General features: G+C 45.2%; 1 long non-coding RNA gene across 1 annotated transcript; it reads left to right on the plus strand.

Annotated features, from left to right (window-relative positions):
* The first annotated feature begins 402 nt into the window (after positions 1 to 402).
* On the plus strand, positions 403 to 2,195 carry LOC117283230. Its single transcript, XR_004514724.1, has 3 exons — positions 403 to 481; positions 913 to 1,050; positions 2,007 to 2,195. It is a non-coding gene; the product is annotated as an uncharacterized LOC117283230 (long non-coding RNA).
* Positions 2,196 to 6,078: the final 3,883 nt, after the last annotated feature.

The raw sequence follows: 6,078 nt of genomic DNA on the forward strand, positions 1-6,078 counted from the left end.
GAGGAAGCCAGTTCCTGCAGACAGCCTAGGCAAAATGCCTAGGCCTCCTGTCACATTTGATTTTGAAAGATAATTCTATTTTGAGCAAAAAGAATAATGAAAAGACATCCTCCGCTGTCCCGGGAAGAACTCGCTTTGCCTTTCTCCTCAGCCCGCATGCCCTGGCCCACGGGGCATTTCTGCAACCCGGTGCTTGGGCTGGCACAGTGGCCCTGGTCTCTGTCTTTCCCCGGTGACATCAGCAGTGCCCACCTGGAGCAGGTTCTCTGCTTCCCCCGGGTGGAGCTCCCTCTGACCCCTCACTCCCTGGGAGATCTCGAGGCTGCCTCCATCCTTGGGATCTGCTACAGCCCCTTCCTGAAGGCCCTCTTGCTCCTCTCTTCTCATTACAGCTCCGGTGCCCTGGCATGCTGCAAGGTCCTGCCAGCTCGGAGGCTGGCACCTGGGCAATGCCCAGCAGTGGGAGCCGAGAGATAAGCCTGTGAGTGGACTGCTTTGCGCCAGGCCAGCAACTGGGAGGAAGGCAGAAATCCTCCTTGGTGGGTTACTTGAGGACAGAAGTGACACCGCTAGTGGTGGGTGCAGGCTAGGAGCCACTCTCTGTGCTCTGCTGGCAGTTTTCCTGGCAACCAAGAGGGGCAGGGAGACTGCAACACTCCCGCAGCTTAGTGAGGGCTCAGGAACTCGAGACCACTGAGCCCTAGTGCCAGCTGGGCTGCTAAGCCTGAACCTGCCAGAGAAAGGGAAACCTTTGCCTTTGGGGTTCATGGAAGGGGCCCCAGTGGAAGGCCCTTGACAGCTGAGAGGCCTTTATGTGACGCCCTCTGGGATATCTTCCCGCGAGTGAGGCCGGGGTCCCTGCCCAGCAGAGCCCAATGAGAGCTTTCCACCACCTGCTCATCTCTCCCCCAGGACACTACCCTGAGCCTCCATATGCAGAGATCAGCAGGGAGAACGCTGGACAAGCCTGGAGCACAGGAGAGAGGGACCAGCGGGGAGCCAGAGAAGCAGGAGTGATAACATAAACATTGAAATTGAGAAGAGGAAAAAGTAAGGAGAACTGTTGGATATGTTAAGTGGGTTACATTCCTCAATTTAACACTGAGGACTGGATGTACTTTTTTTGTTTTTGTTTTTGTTTTTGTTCTGTTTTGTTTTTTGAGACAGGGTCTCACTATGCAGTTGAGACTGACCTGGAACTCACTGTGTAGCCCAGGCTGGTCTCGAACTCACAGCGATCCTCCTGTCTCACAGCCTCCCAAGTGCTGGCATTACAGGCGTGCCCCACCAAGCCCGGCTCTGAATGCACTTTTTCTTGGTACCGGGGATCAAACTCAGGTCCTTGCACTTGCGAGGCAGGCCACCGAATCACTGAGCTAAATCCTGAATGCACGTTTTAAATTGATAGATTGAGCCGGGTGTGGTGGCACTTGTCTGTAATCCCAGCACTGGGGAGGCTGAGGCAGGGGGATTACTATGAGTTCGAGACCTGCCTGGGCTACACAGTGAGTTCCAGGTCAGTCTCAACTAACTACATAGTGAGACCCTGTCTCAAAAAACAAAACAAAACAAAACAAAATTGATAGATTGAGACTAGAGGCTTCCTTGATTCTATATTTATTATCAATTTATTTATAAAAATAAGTTAATGGATGCACAGAGGGGCTGGGTTACTGCACAGAATGTGCAGTTTATTAGGGGACTGGGTTACTATGTAGAATATATGACTTTCAGTGTTACTGAATTCTAAGACTAAAATTATTTTGTAAAGGATTTAGAAGGATTGACAACTCTTACTTCGAGTTGAAAGACAACTTCCAGAAAAGCAAGTTTAAATGATTGAAGGTGTTGACAGACTTGAAGGTTGGTTTTGAAAATGGTTAGGTGAAGTTTGCTTATTTTCTATTCCTTAGACTTTTGTTTTTGGTTTTGTTTTTCCTTGATGTCATGTTAGAGTGAGAACAGCATGTCGTCAGCCATTCTAATCCATTTTCTGGTAATTTCAGCTCTGGAGCTCAGGAACAGTAAATGCTCTGTGCCCAACAAGTCTTCTGTGCCACACGTCATTTTCATACTGAGTGTTTGATAAACACGGGGACACTTTACAGGCCCAGTGTGTGATGCAGACCTCAAAGTATGAACTCATACCGGAAGTACACTTACAATTATGTTGAAAAGGATAAAATGAGGAACCACCAAGCATACCTAAATTTTTTAAAGTGGAAAAATTATCCCGTTGTTAACACTGGTTGTCTTTGTCCTAGGGACTATGGGAATTTAAAAATTCTTCTTTCTGGTTCTCTGTCTTTTGGATTTTCATTAACGGGAAAGTGAAGAGTATTTTTTTAATGAAGAATACAGCACCTTGGGGAGAAGAAAATGCTGAGCTATGAATTTGCAGCAGGGATGAAGGCATAATTTAGCGCGGTGGCCTTTGTCTTGCTCATGAGAAGACACAGCTGGCTGACTCTGTCTATCCTCTTGCTGTCAATAGAATTAAGACGATGCTGAGAGCGCTTGAGTCCCCACTGTTTGAGTCACAGTCCAGATGACCCCCAGCGGTTCTAATAACCCCGTATTCTGTGCAATACACATCTCGAGGACAGAACTCGTCCCATCATAGGAATGAGCACAGCAGGGGAACAGGAGGGCTGACAGGAAAGCCCACTGCACCCAAGCAGCCCATGCCCCTCCCCAGCCTCCCCCAGCTCACCGTCCCTGCAGCCAGAGCCAAAGCTGCTCCATCTCTCCCTTCCCTCCAGAGCTTGCTGCCCTGAGGAGGTGGTGAGTCAAATCTGCCACTGGCTGCGTGTATTCGCTGAAGCTAAACAACTCCATATGGCAAATGCCGCCTTCAAAACTGCCAACAAGATGCTGTTAATCTATCACCCGGTACCCACCCCATAAAGGGATTTCAATGTATTTCACACAAAATAATTTAAACCTTGATTTCCCATTGTTCCTGGCTCATCTCAGCCAAATAAAATTATGTAAAACGGGGGGAGAGGAAGCTGCTTCCTGTGAGGAGGGAGGGGCTGCTGAGGTGTGCTGCCAACACCTGCTTCAGGCGCTAGCTCTGCACACACCTCATTTAATGCCGCAAAATACAGATGGGCGGAAAGGCAAGCGTGGGGTATGAGGCTTCTTGTTCAACGTGTAACGCACTTTTCGTTCTATTTTCAATACTGTTGAATATGACGCAGTGTGCGTGTGCACTGTAAGTGAGCAGTTAAATATATTTAGTTTGTAAATAAGACATTCACAAAAGTGATCATCTTTATTCATGTGTGGTGAAACCTTGGAATCTGTAATGACTCATTGACAAATTAATTGCCATAAAGGCAAAAGAAATTTTAAGGCTCTCAATGAAATTGTGTTCTGACTTTCAAGTAACAAAATTAGAGTTTAAAGGGTTTTTTAAGATGAGAGACTCTGATGGGACCATCTGGAGGTAGCGTGAACTTAAATTTCCCGGTGCATCCCTGGCAAGTGGCATGCAGGTCAGAACCAGACCTTACAAGGGATAGTACAGCATATAGCCAAGGACTACATAAATAGTCCCACTCTGTAACAGTCCATTTTCTGTTTCCACACTGAAATGCCAGAGACTGAAAAAGTAAAAAGAAAAGAACTTTGCGAAGTTCAAAGCTTTGGAGGCTGAGTGTCCAAGGTTGGGTGACCCCTTCATTCAGCAACTGTGAAGACCTAACAGTGGACGGTGTCACGGGAGGGTCACAGGCCAGACAGGAAGCCACGGTGAGGGGCAGGCCAAGCAGACCTGCATAACAGCCTCTCATGAGCACTAACTTGATGTCCTTGAGAATTTACCTTAACCTTAGGGCCCCTGCGACCTAAACAGCTCCTGCTAATTGGCCCCTGCTACAGGTGCCTCTAGCCCTCAGCGTCCTCTACCACTCTGGGACCATGCGACCAGCATGAAGCCTTGGAGGGCAGACCACACCCAAGCCATAGCACAAGTGAAGCAAAACAAAGCAATCCCTGTTGAATAATTAACAAGCAAAACAAAGATTTGCCGGACACTGTACTTAAAGCAACAAAGGGGAACAATCCTAAAAGATGGAAGATGAGGTGAACCCAAAAATCATTTCCTCAGAGAGTTCCAGCAAAGACACAGGGAGGAAAATTCAGGAGGGGCCTGGTTGACTCCCCCAGTTAAAACAATGGAGTTGAATGTCCGTGATGACCAGGACCTCACACTACACAGTGGCACACTGAGCAGGAGAGAGATGCTTAGAAAGAAAAACTTTTCCCCCTTTTTTAAATTTTGAGACAAGTTCCCACTAAGTCACTGCATTGTCCAGGCCAACCTCAAATTCACAGTCCTCCTGCCTCAGCCTCCCACAGTGCTGAGATTATAAAACTGTGCAGCCATGCCCTGACAGAAAGAAATCATGGTAACTTCAAAGGAACCTCTCAAGTCTCCAGCTGAGAACTGATCCGTGGACACTTCCAAGCAAATTACTCAGGACCAGAAAAAAGAACCATTCCAAAAGATTGGAGGCAGCAGTTCCTGACACCCAAATAAGGCTGGGAATAGTGCTGTTCCCACCAACCAAAGCAAGACCCTTAGCAATAGAGAATGCAAGACTTAGAATGAGCAGTGCACCTAAAAAAATGTTCAAAGATGACCAAAAGGATTAAACTACTTCCAAGTTTATATATAACTGGGTTTCAAAACAAAGCTCTAGAATATTTATATGAGTACAGAAACATCTAGCACTCAAAAATGTAAAGCCCACAATGTTCAGCATCAACCAAATATCAGCAGATATGTAAAGAAGAAAAGAGAGCTGACAATAAAGAAACCAGTCAGCTGATCAAAACTGACCCACTAGTGTCATCGACGTTGGAATGAGCAGAAAAGAAAACGCCAACCAGAGCCAGCACTACGCTCAGCATGAGGGTCATCTGGGATCCCTCCCAATTTCTGGAGACATGGTCTTCTGCAAGTATAGTTAAGACCATACTCAACTAGGATATTAAGTATATTATAAAACTTAAGCACAAACATAATGAAGTAAAACCAAAACGTAGATAATATAAAGTCTTTTCTCCCCATACTAGGAACCAAAGCCTTTGTACTGAGTTGCACCCCCAGCCCTTTTTAAAATTTTAAGACAGGGTCTCACTAAATTGCTAAGACAGGGCTCAAACTTGCAGTGCTCTGCCCTATTCTCCAAGTTTGAGATTACAAGCCTGTGCCACTACACTCAGCAACATAAGGTCATTTTTTAAATATATTTAATTAATATCCATAAAGGCATGGAAAGAGGAAAAAGAGATCAAAATGGATGGAGTTATCAGAAAATAAGTAGCAAGTTCATAGATTTAAGCTTAACAATGTAGATAATCACAATAAACATAAATCACCTAAGTACCCCAGTTGCATGTATGACACCATCAGGACAAAGACAGAACAGTACGCGGTTGTGCACTGGTCATAAGAAGCACATGACAAGAGGAGACATGAGTTAAACATACAAGACGGGAGAAAAGATGTGCCATGCCAAAGACAATAAGCCAGAGAAAGCGCTAATGTGTACATTAACATCAGAAAAAAGAGGCTTAAGGCCAAAAAAGAAAACTTTACCACAGGCTAAGCTTACTTAATAATAGCAAAGTGGTCATTTCACCACAACAATATAAATATCCACTCATTCAGCGGCTGACCATGGCTATGGATCCTTAGGAAAAAAACTGGTAAAATCTATAAGAGCTCAGCTAGAGTTTTAAATTTCTTAGTGAGATTTGTTCTTCAACTTGTCTCTTATCTTCTTACAGCTAAAGCTAGAGAGACTTATGACAAATTATCAGACTTACAGATAACCTTTATCAATGAAAAAATACAAGAGCCAACAGGTTTCAACCGCTCACTATTTCGGTATCTAAGTGTGACTTTCTCCCCGACCTGCCCTTCCATCCTAGCGTGCTCATGCTTAGAGTTTTCATGCTCTGATTTCTGTAAAAATCTTGTTTATTCTTACTTACCTATAGGCTGCCAAATTCAAAGTGCCCCTATTCCAGAATAACAAGAGCCTGGAATGATAGAGTTGTCTA

This window comes from Fukomys damarensis, unplaced genomic scaffold (assembly GCF_012274545.1).
Source record: "Fukomys damarensis isolate Sample0158 unplaced genomic scaffold, DMR_v1.0_HiC HiC_scaffold_29, whole genome shotgun sequence".
In the NCBI taxonomy this organism is placed as follows: Eukaryota; Metazoa; Chordata; class Mammalia; order Rodentia; family Bathyergidae; genus Fukomys; species Fukomys damarensis.